The sequence below is a fragment of the Furipterus horrens genome, unplaced genomic scaffold (genome assembly GCF_987537825.1).
Source record: "Furipterus horrens unplaced genomic scaffold, mFurHor1.1.pri manual_scaffold_6, whole genome shotgun sequence".
Taxonomy (NCBI): domain Eukaryota; kingdom Metazoa; phylum Chordata; class Mammalia; order Chiroptera; family Furipteridae; genus Furipterus; species Furipterus horrens.
The window spans coordinates 150485435-150500339 of record NW_028327176.1 but is presented as its reverse complement, the minus strand read 5'-3'; positions in this window follow the sequence as shown (position 1 = coordinate 150500339).

Genomic DNA, 14905 nt, shown 5'->3' with positions numbered 1-14905 from the left:
TGAGAAAATATAAATGTCTGTTGTTTAAGCCACTCAGTCTGGTATTTTGTAATGGTAACCCTAGTAAACTAATATGACTCTTACTCTCATATTCTGAAATTCTTTTTTTTTTTTTTTTTTTTTTTTTCATATTCTGAAATTCTTGTCTGTAGAATTAAATGCTTGGGGAAATGATCACTCACAGTCTTTTGAGGCAGGCAGTTAAGCCAAATAGTTTCTACAAGTTCCATGCACTGGAGAGCAATTGTTTATCATCCCAGCTTCAAATGGTTACATTAGTACTGCTCAAGCTTTAGTCTCATCAGAATCCCCTGCAGGGCTTGACCAATCTGAGATAATTCAGCAAGGGCCCCAGAGTTTCGGATTCAGTAGGTCTGGGGTGGGGGCTCGAGAATTTGAATTTCTAACAAAGTCCCCGGTAATTCTGCTTCTGCTTGTCTTGGGACTATAGTCTGAGAATCAATGCATTATATTTTCATTATCATTCATTGTTAAGTGGCTTCTGTTTGTTTAAAACTTCTAGGAGGTCACAGGAAGGCTTCTTCCCCATGTCCTCTAATAGGGAGTGGGCACTTGGAATCAGGGTGCATGGCTGGGTGGTCTCGGCCCTGCTTTGGGGACCTTTCCCAGTCCTCCTGGCCCTGCCCGCCAGAGAAGGTTGGCAGGAGTTGTGGTCACCTGACAAGGCAGAACCTGGGGGCCAAGGGGACAGGGCAAATGGCTGTCAGCATGCATGGCTATTCTGAGTCCTAGAATTTATGTAACTGGAACACAGTGTCTTAAGCCCTGGGGCCAGAGAGGGATTTGGGTCAATAGGAAGTTGAAAATGGAAGTAACATGAGCCGAAGGAGCTTCACTCACGTGAAGCAGAACTCACTTGGCCTTCAGATGGACAGTGTAAAATAGGAAATAATTAAAAGCTGTTTGGTGCTTGTGCGACCTGCTGGGTTGGGATAGTCACTCAGGAGCCAGCTGGGCACAGCTGCTGGAGGTGGTCATGTCCATTTCATAAAATCCCTAATTGAAAGAGCACTTATTAAAAAAAAAAATTATTTGGTTGCACGTGAAAACCCAGCTCACAGCTGAGTCATTTGTTTAAAAAGCAGAGGTACACTTGGGTACTATCATTGACTCTTTCACTGGTGAAGCATTCAATAATAATATCCGCACCCTTCTCCTGTCCCAGAGAAAGCCACTTCTGGCTTGTTTTCTTTCCTATGCATTTGGCTTATCTAGTACCTTTAGAAGGTTTGCGCTGTGAATTTCTTGAGGGCATCGGCCACGTCTTATCCATTTTGGTGGACCTGGCACATGGCAGCTGCTCAATATGCATGTACAGAATGAATTGAAGCAAGGAGTACAGAAAGAAACTGAGTAATTTTCAGTGGGGAGGGTGGGAGTGAGGCAAACAGCTAAGAGGCTGGAAGTCATACATACTTGTTCCAACTGAAGTCAATGCTGATGTTAATTTCCCCAACAACGACAACACCCCTAACATTTGCTTCCAAGAGAGCATTTTCTCTTGGAAGAGCTTTGCCACCATCACCGAGTCTCAGACTCCTTGGTCCCCAACTTTTATCTGGCCCACAGGGGTACAAGATGACCCATGTCTGTTCCAGCTTTGAGTGAGGCTCTCTCGGAAGCAGGTGTGAGCTCTCCCTTTCTTCAAGTGTTTCCCTCTTGTGGATGGAGCCTCCTGGTAACTTAGAGAATGAGAGCTGAACTCTCACAGATACCACCACACAGTGGCTTCCACACTTTCCTCTACACCTTCACTCACTGCTGTGGATCCAGAGATTTCTGACCGAAGTTCCAGTAGCCTGGATGTCTGATGCCCTATGTTTTAAACACTGGACATCCTTGAAAGTTCCCTCTCTGTTCACGTGTGCGCACAAATCTTTCATGTGTGAAGGTCTCAGGTTAGAGATGTAGACTCTTTCCCCTCTTCTCCATGATTTTTTCAAATTGCCAGCAGTGAAACACATATCCCCTTTTGCTTATTTTTCAAGGCTTGCTGCTCCTTTAATGCACAAAATCGCACATGTATAATATTAACCCTTTGTGCTGGTTTTGCTTGAAGGCAAGTATTAAGTAAAAGTGGCTGAGACTGTTTTGGATTTCAAAACCATTTAAAAAGCAATGACTCACCGAAGTGTGCTGCCTTTGTTTGCTTTCCTATTTTTTACATCAAAGTGAGCCACAGAGCCCATTTCAGCCCCATGGTCTCCATAAAGAAGAGATAAAGGGGGAAAACCAGAAACACTGCAAAGCCGCAGGGTCCTTGGTGTCTGCTCTCTGAGAACCCCTCCAGTCGGTTCCCCAAAGACAAAAGAAGCTGCAGCACTTCACAGTTCCCCTCAGGGACCTGTGAACAGACAATAATCAAGGTCCTGGAACACCTTCTTACTTAACCACTTAACCAGCACTTGCTGAATTCATTTGAGTGCTGAGGAAGACAACTAGCAGGGACCAGGAGTCAGGAGTCCACGCCCAGGGCAAGCACTGTCTCTTCCATGCAGCCCTTCCCAATTGCCTACACTATTTTTAGTGTTATTTCTCCTTTCTCCTCTTTGCTCCCAGAATGCTTTACCTGCTTCTCCATTAGAGTGTTTACTGTGTGTTGTTATCCTGAGTTGTATTTGTTATGTGTCCTATCTATCCTTGAAAACCTCTTTAAAGTGGGGACTATGTCGCCCAGGGCAGAAGTTTGAAGGATGGTAGGTGACTGAGGTTTGCCGAATTGAAATGAATTTTAAATTCTCGCTCTTTCAAATGCTTTTCACAGCCAGTTCCTGGTGGTGCCCTGTCCTGGGTTTCAAATGATGTGGGGGTTTAGGAGGTGGAGGAGAGCTGGAGCGCTAGTCTGTACGTGGGGGTGGAACTGGCCTTGCCTCAGGGTCTTCATCTCTGAGATCTTGAGCTGCTCCACGGCTGCCTGCTCAGCAGGTTCCCTTTCCTTCCCCGCTGTTACTGAGAGCGAGGCTCATCCTTGCCCTTTCCAGCTTCTGTCACGTGTGGAATGAGGCTTCAGACTGCACGGGTCTGTTTTTAGATTTTGCCTCACGTGTGTTCAGCTAACTTGATGAACTCTCTATAGGGGTAGCTTTCTTGAGAGACCGTTGCTAAGGGCCAGTCACATGTTTCTCATGGTGTTGTGATGAAAATGTGATTAGATGCTGATCCCAGCTTGGCAGAACCTGCTGGCGTGCCTGCTTGGAGTGGCCACTTCTGTAGCAACCTGTAGGATTTCACAGGCCAACATATGCAACCCTGTGATTTCAGCAAATGGGCAAAAGTGGTAAAATGCCAGGAGATGGAGGTTCAGGCAGAATTTGGATTCATGTGGTTGAGGGCACATGTCCACATCAACTGCTTCGTCTGTGTCACCTGCAGTGGGCACCAGATGAGTGGGACCCTCGGTGGCCCGTGTCTTCCAGGAGCATGTAAACTAGTTGAAGAAGTGAGAATAGACAGAAGTGACGAGTTGGCAATCTGGGGCTGCCCGGGCCTAAGTGCAGGAGGTCAGAGGTTCCCAGAGGAGGGATAGTATGGGGGGAGCTCATGTGAGCTGGGGTGGTTAAGAAAGCGGTCCTTGAACTAGTAGGTAAGGGGTTCTCAGCAGGACAGATGGATCGGCATGAACTGGGGCTGGAGGCAGGAGTGAGCCGCCTGGCAAAATGATGGTGATAGTCATCATTTCATTGACTACCATCTCTAGCCTGCACCCCGTTCTGGATGTTTCCTCTTTCTGTCCTCATAACTACCCTAAAAAATTGGTGCTATTATCCTGATTTTATGGGTGAGAACCGAGGCCCAGAGATGTTATATACACTGTCCATCATCAGACCAGTGGTAAGTGGCAGTCCACAGTTAATTCCAGGTTGTTCTCACTCCAAAGCATGTGCTGGGATGGAGGGGAGGGGAACGGTGGGTGAGCTACCTAACAGAGGAAGAGGTCTGGGCTGAGTGGGAAAGATGGCACTTACTAAGTCCATGAAGAGACAGGACAGCCCCTGAGGGGCTTGACCTGGATCCTGTGGTTCAGGGGTCTCTAGAAGAGGGGCATAAACTTCACATGAACCACACAAACATTCTTGGTATAGAAAATATTAGTGTGTATCTATATTAGACATGTACCAGTATATTACATACTTTATAAAGCACAAAAAATATACAGTAAGCCCTCACTGTTGTCGATAAGTGAAAGATATATAATGAAACCAATTTCACCATAGACTAATTAACATACTTAAGAGTTAAGTTCCCACAGCACCTCATCAATGTTATCATAAAACAACATTGGCCCTGGCTGGTGTGGCTCAGTGAACTAGGCACCGGCCCATGAACCAAAGGGTCGCCGGTCCGATTCCCAGTTAGGGCACATGCCTGTGTTGTGGGATGGGTCCCCAGTTGGGGGCGTGCAAGAGGCAACTGCACATTGATGTTTCTCTCCCTCTCTTTCTCCCTCCCTTCCCCTCTCTCTAAAAATAAATTTAAAAAATTAAAACAAAAACAAAAACAAACAACATTGTATGAAGTGATGTTATTCAAGGACCTGCTGTAGAAAGTGTTAAAGAATGAGATAAAATAAAACATTGTCTCTTATGCACACATGTGTTCTTAAGGTGGAATTCTTAAGGTAGAAAAAAATTAGTGTGTGTATTATATATAGTATTGTGCATATAGAATATGTATAATGGTGTGTATTATAATATGTGAAATATTAAAATGTATATATTTGAGTGTAATATGTGTAATATATGTTCATATAATATACAGGTATATATATATATATATAACAGTGTGTGTATTATAATATTAAAATGTATATGTTCTAGAGAGTTTTATTTGATCTGATTCTTTAATGCTTCCCATATATTCTGTGCTTTGCGAAGTATATAGCATACTGGTACAGTAATGCATGTCTACAATTTATATATAAATGTATGTATATTGGGAGTACAGGTGCAAAAATGTTTTGCCAATGGAGCTTCTGATAAAAATAATTTGGTATCTACTGCTGAAGATTGTGTTCAGGATGTGAATAGCAAGCAGAGTCTTCACAAGCCTTGGGATTGTAAACTACACCTAACCCCAGAGGAAGGGTGATGGGCAGTATAAATTCTGTCAGAGCCTGGGGTTTAGTGAACCACAGAGGCATGAGACTGAGACCTGGAATGAGCCCCATTCCCTCGTTGGGAAGGCCTGGGGAAAACCATAGCCAGCAGGCAAAAATGGGAATCACACCAGTACAGCAAAGTGTTCAAGTCCCTAATGAAGTAGGAGACACAGGCCAAGGTCACACAGTGTGACGAGCAGTAGGGTTGGGGATGTCAGGATAGAGCAGGTTCTGTGCATGGGCTTCCATCCAGGGCCGAAGAAGTAGCAGGAACAAGGCAGGGCTGCATGCTGTGTTTTGAGTACTTGACAAGATCAAGGCTGGACAGGGATTCAGGGGTCATAACTGGCACAGACAAGATGGGTGAGTAGAGGCAGTGTTGCATAATGATTAGAAACATGTGTTTTAGAGCCAGAGCAATCTGGGCTTAAAGTCCAACTCTGCCACTTCCTGGCTGCCTGAACTTGTGCAATTCCTCAGCATCACTGAATTTCACTTTCCTTATAAGTAGAAGGGCTAGTGATGCCTACTTCATAAGGTAGTTATGAGGATTAAGTGATATTTGCTGTTACATATTTTGCACTGTACAATATATGAAGCTGCTATTATTACTTAATATTTATTATTATTTACTCTGATGAGTTTGGGGAATCAGGCAGCTGTCTGGAAATCACAACTGAGACAAAGACCAGAGGCAGGCCCACCATGTGGGTCATTGGACACCATTCCCTTCAATTCCACTGGCCTCTGGTCAGGGGAGCAGGACAGGATTGTGGGTATAAGACCCAGTTCAGCTCTCTAACACCTGACTAAGTGTGGGTTTTGAGGAGGATATTGTCCACTAATGGCAGTGAAACAGGGCCTACCTCCCATCTCAGGGCCTTTGTACCAGACACTTCCTCTGTCTAGTCTGCCCTTCCCCAGGTCTCTACCTGGTTGGTTCCTTTCTGTCATTTGTACACTGTAACTAATCTTCTTCCCAGAAAAGTCCTCTCTGGCCACTTAATCTAAAGCTGCCACCGTTGATAGAGCACTCCACCCAATTATAGCAGAACACTCACTCCTTTCAAGTGCACATGGATCATTCACCAAGGTAGGCCATACACTGACAATAAATCATGTCTCAATAAATAAACATGATTAAATTCATACAGAGTATATTCTTTGACCATAACAAAATTAAATTAGAAATCACTAACAAAAATAAATCTGGAAAATATCCAAGTATTTTGAATTAAATGACACTTTTCTAAATAATCCATGGGTCAAAGAACAAATCATAAGGGAAATTAGAAAATATTTTAACTGAATTATAATAAAAATACAACATATCAAAACGTGTGGGGTACAAGTAAAGCATTATTGTGTAGGAAGCAACTTTAGACATTAAATACCTATAGTTAGAGAGAAGAAAGGTAATTGTTTCACAATGTATATGTATATTAAGATATCACCTTGTTTATAGTATATATATCTATAAAATTTTTGTTACCAATCATACCTCAAAAAAGCTGGAAGAACAAAGTTCTAAAATGAACAATCTATTTATTATATATTATATTTATATATAATATTTATATTTATATTCACAAATATATTCACTATTAAATACACATCTGTGTGTGAATATTTTGTGGCTATTTCTATCTATCTATCTATTATCATAAAAGGCTTGTATTCAGAAGATATTAAGAACTCAATAAGAAAACAAGTAACTTCACAAAAAACTGGGGAAAAGAGTTGAACAAGCATTTTATAAAACAAGATATACAAAAAGCCAATAAACACGTGAAAAATGCTCAAAATCATTAGTCATCAGAGACATGCAAATTAAACCCACAATGAAGTACCATGGAACACTCTCTAAAATGGCTGAAATGTAAGGATTGATAATATCAAGTGTTAACAAGGATTTGAAACTACTGGAATTCTTATACATGGCATAAACACTTTGGAAAACAGTTTGGCAGTTTCTTATGAAGTTAAACGCACATTTCATATGTGACCCAGCAATTCCAGTCCTGGGCGTTTACCCAAGAGAATTAAAAATATACGTACATGAAAATATTTTTATGTAAATATTCATAGCAGCTTTGCTCATAAGAGCTCCAAATTGGAAACATCTCGAATGTCCATTAACAGATGATCGAATAAAGAAGAATGTGAATAATTCATACAATGGAAAAATAATAAATAAAAATAATCAAACTTCTGATTCATATAACATGGATGAATCTCAGAAACATTAATTTGAATGAGAGATGCCAGGCACATATTAGTACATACTGTGTGGGTCTATTTGTATGAAACTCTACATGGAAAGCTAATTTAAGGTGATAGAGAGCAGGTAGGATGTGGTGGGGAGGGGCTGACTGCAAAGAAGCACAAGGAAAATTTTGAAGTGATGGAAAACTGCTGCATCTCGTTTGGGGTGATCAATCCCCAGGTGTATGCATTTGTCAAAACTTATAGGTCAGTATCTAAAAGTGATGTATAAAGTTGGTTTTTCAAAAAAAATTTAATAATAGGTATTTATTTTTCACAGTTCTAGGGACTTGGAAGGTCCAAAATCAAGGTGTTTCCATGGTTGGTGTCTGATGAGAGTTCTCTCCCTGGGTTGCATATGGCTGCCTTCTCTCTGTGCCCTGACCTGGCCTTTTCTTGATATGTGGGGGAAGTGAAGGGATGGGGGTTGTGGGACAAGAGAAGCAAAGAGAGAGTAAAGTTGATTTTTAAAAATATTGACTCACATTTTTAAAAAAAGTAGAAATTAATTTTGTGGGGATGATTTTAGGGTTCATATCAGCAATGGCTTTGACTCTGTAGTTGGATTTTTCAGAGCAGGATTTCTTAGTGCATTTCTCACCAGGGACCATGTCATGAGTGCCAGGGGGTGCTGAGGCCCCTGCTTTCAGCTGCACCTCTTTCTGGCAGTAGCCTGCTGCTTTTACTCCTTGTTTTAAGTCATACTTAAACATCCATAGAACTACTTTTCTTAGCTTCCCTTTAAAAATGTTTTGTTTGGTTAAAATTAACTATAATCATAATAGTTAACATATATTGAGCACTACTTACCTTGGGTCAGGTACAGTGCTAAGCTCTTCATCTGCACTATTCCATTTAATCTTGGCCACCATTCTGTCAGGTAGAATTATTATTACCCATTATTACTCATAATGAGAGAACAGGTTGCACTTTACCCATTATTTAGCAGTTCTCTCAGGCCCCATTTCCACACTCGGGGCTTATCTGGTGCCCTTCTGCATTCATGTCTCTCATAAAGCCTTTTTGTTGTATTTATATAGGTCTTGCATGTGGAATGTGAGGCTTATTTCTATGTACGTTCCGTGTTTTGTTGCTATTATTAACTGTGTCCTTCCCGCTGAGGCTGCATCACAGGATTTCTGTGGTAATGGGGACCCATAGCACCTTAAAACCTGTTTTAACTTCCATGAAGTGCGGCCCACGCCAGCGTCAGAAGCTGCCCCTGCATGACTCAGGCCTTTTCACACAGCCAGGGCACCCTTTCCTTTCCTGCCGACATGGGTATGAATACAAATTATGTCTTTTTCCCATGATTTCATTTTATGGGGAAAGTGGGTTTCCAGTCCACTATGAACAGAGGCCTGGGAAGGCAGGGAGGAAGGAGGAAGGGAGAGGAATGGTATTTTACAACCAATCTAAAAATGGCCAAGGACCCCTTGTGCTTAACTCAATTAGGAAAAGCAGAGTGGGTCCATGGACCCACACCACAGAGAAAGGAACGCTGCATTTTGTACATGCACTGGGCTAATTCCTTGCTAGCACTCAGTGTACAAGCACTTGTATTTGGCTGGAAGAGTCCTTCAGTCAGTCACTATTTTCGAGCCCCCATTACTGTCCTTCTTGGGGCCACAATGTAAGTGTATGTACTGTTCCCCCCGTCCCCACTAAAGGAATGGAAGTCATCAGGGACCTTTTGTTTTTGCTGTTCAGAGGGAGAATAGTCCAGAGCATAATGAATAGTCTGGAGCATAAACAGCTCTTTGAACACTTCCCAAGAAGACCATTCATGATAAAACATTGAGTCTCTTTTACAGCAGAAATCTTTCTATCATCTTACACAAGAAGAGCAGGGAGTTGAGGATGGGCAGGACATTAATCACATGCCTTTCACCGAGGCCAGGACTGCATGCAGCGGAGCTCCTCCACACCACCCCAAAGCTCCAAAAGCACCAGAACACAGATTCACCACACCTCTTGGCAAGTGTGGCACACTGGCTTGTAGAGACCCTCTTCAATTCTGGGCTGTGTCGTTAACTAAGACTGTCACCATGGGCAAGCTGGTTAATTTGGATGAGTCTCTATTTCTTCAGCTACAAAGTTATAAGGGATTTGTTAATACAAGAATTGATAACAACAACAAAAAAACCAGCCTGAGTGCCCAACCGGGAATTTGAAGACTTAGGTCCCCTTTAAGATACACTGACATTTTATTTATTTACTTATTCATTTAAAATACAGTTGACATACAATATGATATCAGCTTCAGGTGTACAATATAGTGATTCAACATTAATATACTTTACCAAGTAATCATCAGAGTAAGTCTAGTAACCACCTGTCACCATACATAGTTATTACAACATTATTGGCTGTATTTCCTATGCTGTACATTATAGTCCCCCAACTTACTTATTCTATAGCTGGAAGTATGTACCTCTTAATCTCCTTCACCTTTACCTCTTGTCCCCCATCCCCCTCCTCTCTGACAATAATCAGTTTGTTCTCTGTATCTATGAGTTGGTTTCTGTTTTTTGTTTGTTTTGATTTTAGATTCTACTTATGAATAAAATCATACAGTGTTTGCCTTTCTCTGTCTGACTTATTTTACTAAGTGTAATACTCTCTAGGCCCATCCATGTTATAGAAAATGGCAGGATTTCATTCTCTTTTATGGTTGAGTAATATTCCATTGAATATATGTATCACATCTTCTTTATTTATTTGTCTATTGATGAATTATGTTGCTCCCTATCTTGGCTATTGTAAATAGTGCTATAATGAAAATGGGGGTACATGTATCTTTTTGAATCAGTATTTTTATATTCTCTGGTAAATACTCAGAAATAAATTTGCTTGGTCATATGGTAGTTCTATTTTTAATTTTTTGAGAACAGTGTACACTGTTTTTCATAGTGGCTGCACCAATTTGCATTCACACCAACAGTGCGTTAGGGTTCCCTTTTCTCTACATCCTCACCGGCACTTGTTACTTGTTATTTTTTTTATAATAGCCATTCTGACAGATATGAAGTGATATCTCAATGTGGTTTTAATTTGCATTTCCCTGATGATTAGTGGTGTGAAGAATCTTTTCATATGTCCGTGGGCCATCTATATGTCTTCTTTGTCTATTCAGGTCCTCTTTTTTTAAAAAAAATCACATTGTTTGCTTTTCTTTGACATTGAGTTGTATGAATTCTTTATATATTAAAAAAATTAACCCTTTATTGGATATATCATTTGCACTTAGGAGAGGCTGACATTTTATATCTGCATGTCTAATACAGTAGCCACCAGCTATACGAAGCTATTTAAATTAATTAAAACTAAATAAAAGTTAAGTTCCACTAGCCACATTTTAAGTACTCAGCATCCACAGGTAGCTAGCTGCTACCATATTGGACAGATATAGAACACTTCCACCATCAAAGAAAGTTTTATTGAGCAGTATTCCTCTAGAGCAGAGGTTGGCAGACTTTTTAGCAAAGAACCAAATAGTAATATTTTCAGTTTTGTGGACCATAGGTCTCAGTTTCAAATATTTAACACTACTATTGACTGAAAACAGCCACAAACAATATTTTTTAAAAATGGGCATGCCTGTTTTCCAATAAAATTTTATTTCTAAAAACTGGCAGCAGGCCAACTCTTGTTTTAAAGACTTGAACTTTTAACGTAAGTCTTTTTGCAACCTCTTGTTCAGCGATCTTACACTGCAAATGGCCTCACAGAATCTTCATTTTTGAAATGCTTGAGCTAGACAGATAAGCCACACCTCTAAGGAGAGCCAGAATGACTAAAATTTAGTCAAACGCATGTATAACCCTAGGATTATACTGTCATCTGCTGGACTGTGGGAAGTAGTCCATGCAGAACTCCACTCTCATTTCTAATCAACGTGCTAATGGCTTTTGATTGTTGAATAATCAGTTCTCCCCTGAGAGACATTGTGACCAATGTTGCTAGGTATTCATTCAATATTATTTGTCCTCCTTTTCTTACTGTTCATACCTAGTTTTGTACAGGGCAGCTGAGTACCCTGAGAGGAGGGACAGTGTGCTTCGGGAAGACACTACATTTCCCAGTGTTTCCTGCAGCTGGGGTTGGCCACGTGACACAGTTCTGGCCAATGCAGTATAAGCAGAAGTAATTAAGAAAGAAGCATCACTGGGACCCTGTTGCATTTGATAGTGGTAAAGGCTGACCGCCTGCTGTCGTTGATGTTAGTGCCATAAGTAAATAAGGCATTTACATTCTGAAAGCATATTTGTCTTGCATGTTTTGATACTGAGGTATAAAGCCATGTTTTACCAACACTTTTTAATTAATCTAAGAAATAATTCCTTCCACAATAGCAGCTGCAGTAAAAATCCCAATAACATTCTTGAACCTGTTGTCATGTTTTATGGTCTTCTAATTAATATAGTACATAGACATTTATAAACTACACAGTTGCACAAATTTGTAAGCAACTAATACATTCTGAAATCTTAGGAATATAATAAAACTATATTCTAAATAGTTTCATTTCCACTTTCCCTTAAATTTTTCTTTTTATATTCATATGTCCCACTAATTTTTTCACTAATCTCCATTAAATCCTAGATTTAAACACGGCCAAAGATAAAACAACAGTGTTGAGATGGGTGTCAACAAAAGAGCTGACTTTTATCAGAGTCTAAGCCACCTAAAGTTATTCTCTAAAAGACAAGTTAGTCAACTAAAGCAAACATGGCAAAGGTTGGAATCAAATCTTAGGTTCTTCACAGACATGTGGGAACTTCCAGGGCTCAAGTTTGAAAAGTCTAAATGTCAAGTATATTAGTCTGTATTCTTCAGAGAAACAGAAGCAATAGCATATACTGTCAGCGAGCTGGAGACCCAGGAAAGCTGATGGTATAGTTCCAATCTGAGTCCAAAGGCAGAAGACAGCTCAAAGACAGTGAGTTCTGTCTTTACATTCTGGGTTCTATTTAACCCTTCAAAGGGTTGAATGAGGCCCAATCACATTGGGGAGGGCAATCTTCTTTACTCAGTCTACTGGTTCAAATATTACTCTCATTTGGAAACAACCCCACAGACACACCCAAAATAATGTTTAACTAAATACCTGGACACTCTGGGGCCCAGTCAATTTGACGCATAAAATTAACCATCACAGAAATTAAAGAGAAATTAGAGGGCAACTAAATAAATGGAGGTAGATACCATACTTATGGATGGTTCCACTGTGCTGGCTCCACGTTGGAAACTTCTAATTCTACAGGTCTGGAGTGGGACCAAGGAACTATATTTTTAATATATTTCCCAGGTGATTCTGACATGCAGGTGTCTAACTTTGGTTCTTACCCAGGATGCTCACACAATGTGATAAGACAGTGCTGTGGGAAGGGTTCCTGCACAGGTTGGGGGATGGTACCGCACATCTGGGAGCTAGTGAGCTTACACTGACCTTGTTGCCAAGGAAGCAAAGGGATATGAGAATGTCAGGAAGGAACATCAGGTGTGTATTAATGATTTTTAAAACTTTCTGTATTTTATGATGCTTTAACATCTTGGGGCTTTGCTAACCCTAGAGAGGCTTCCCCTTCCAGAGCTAGCTAATTCCTAGAGAGAGCAAACAACTTGCCTGTGAACATGAGCTTTATATATAAACCAATTAATCCAAAGTCCATATCCCAACCACCTTCTTTCTCTAACTCACACACGGCAAGCCTATATCCTCGCTGCCCTAAATCACTCTATGGCCAGGAACTGGGCAACTAGGGACTACCATATAGCCGAGAGCCTGCTGAAATGATTTAAACTCGCCAATCCTAAACTGCTTACCTTGCCTGACCGTTGCTTTCTGCAAAAACCACAATATAAAGCCTTTTGCCTATGCTTTCCCCTCACTCCTTCTGCCTCCTGACGAACCTGTGTGGCCCTATGCAGCGTGCCATGCCTCCCGTTCCCAGGGATCTGTGAGTAAAAGCTTCGTCCTTCATAACAATCATTTCCATGTCTGCATGTCTTACCACACCTGGTTAAAACAAATCCCAGATGCATTTTAAAACAGGTGTTTATGGAAGACCAGGGAGGGGGCTGGGTGCTTCATTGTTAACATATTGTTTTGATTTGTGTCTCTACAAGCTCTGTGGGTGAGAGACTGAATAACAGACAGCCAGACTGGGGGCTGGCCCCAAGAGCAGTTATCTCTGTGGGCCATGGACATAAATGCGGGTTCCTATTGGAGCATGCTGCACACGTCCCCAGCCAGACTCCTTGGTATCTTTGTTGGTGTTATAATGCAAGTGCTAAATTTGAGGAAGTGCTAGAGAGAAGCTGCATACAATTCTGCAAGTAGATGAAAGGCAAGAGACAAACTTTTTCTTAACAAGAGCTAAAGATAGCAGGAGGACGCACTTTGACTTTTACCTGGAGCAAATCTCATTAGGCGACCAATTTGGGAGAAATATAAGATAATCTCAGACTTTGGTGACAATGAGCACATAAGGCTTGGTGCCATTGTCTCAAAAGTAATCTTTTGCCAATGTTGCAAGGAGGACTGTTAGAGACTTCTTGTTCAATACAGGGAAAAAGCATCTATTTTACTAAGATTATTACTTCTCCTCTCTTCTTCCTTCTACTCTATTTTTCAAATCATTTTGAGCTGATATTGAGAGAATGCAATTTTAATCTACATTTTTGTTTTAAAAATTTAATTTTTAGTAACTAATTGCAGTTGTTCTCTCTAATAGGAAGGGAGAGCCCAAAAACCTGTAATTTATTTATTAAAAACTGTGTATTTATTCCTACATGCTTAAACTTCAGTCACCTTCAAAGGAGTCTGCATTTGATGTGATACACTTATTGAGACTTTTTTCCACTGCTCAAAACAGTTTTGGAACTCATCAATTTTGTTGCCTTTTGGAGCTTCTGCCGTTTTTGTTTCATCTTGTCCTCATCAACAAAATATTTCCCTTTGAGAATGTTTTTCATCTGGGAAACAAACAAACAAAAAGTCGTTCAGGGCAAGATCTGGGTGAATAGGGAGAGTGGGGCCTGGAGATCATGTCATTTCTGGTCAAAAACTGCTGAACCCTCAGCATGGTGTTGGCAGGGGTGCTTCCATGAAACGCAAACATGTTGAAAGAGTCTTCCAAAAACAATTCACTGAAACTGATCACAGCCTCTCACAATACCACCAGCTTGTACACTGGTACAGATGGGTTCTTGAACCACTTACCTACAAGGGGAACCCTGCACTACAAGGAGCGTGCCCTCCAGAAGATAATTCTGTTTGTTTTTTTGGATCCCCCCTCATATGTTTGGTGTGCTCCAAGAGGACATCTCTGCTAGAATAAGCAATATTTTATTGGAGATAGAGCTCAAAAACTCACAGTGCTTGGGAGTGAGTAGTGTGGGGATTAGGTATAGTTTGCAGAGTTTAAATGGTAGCTGTAAATGGTGAGCTGAAAGTCATCCTAAGCTTAAAAATAAGTTATTATTTATGAGAAATTCTAAAAGTTCTTATAAACG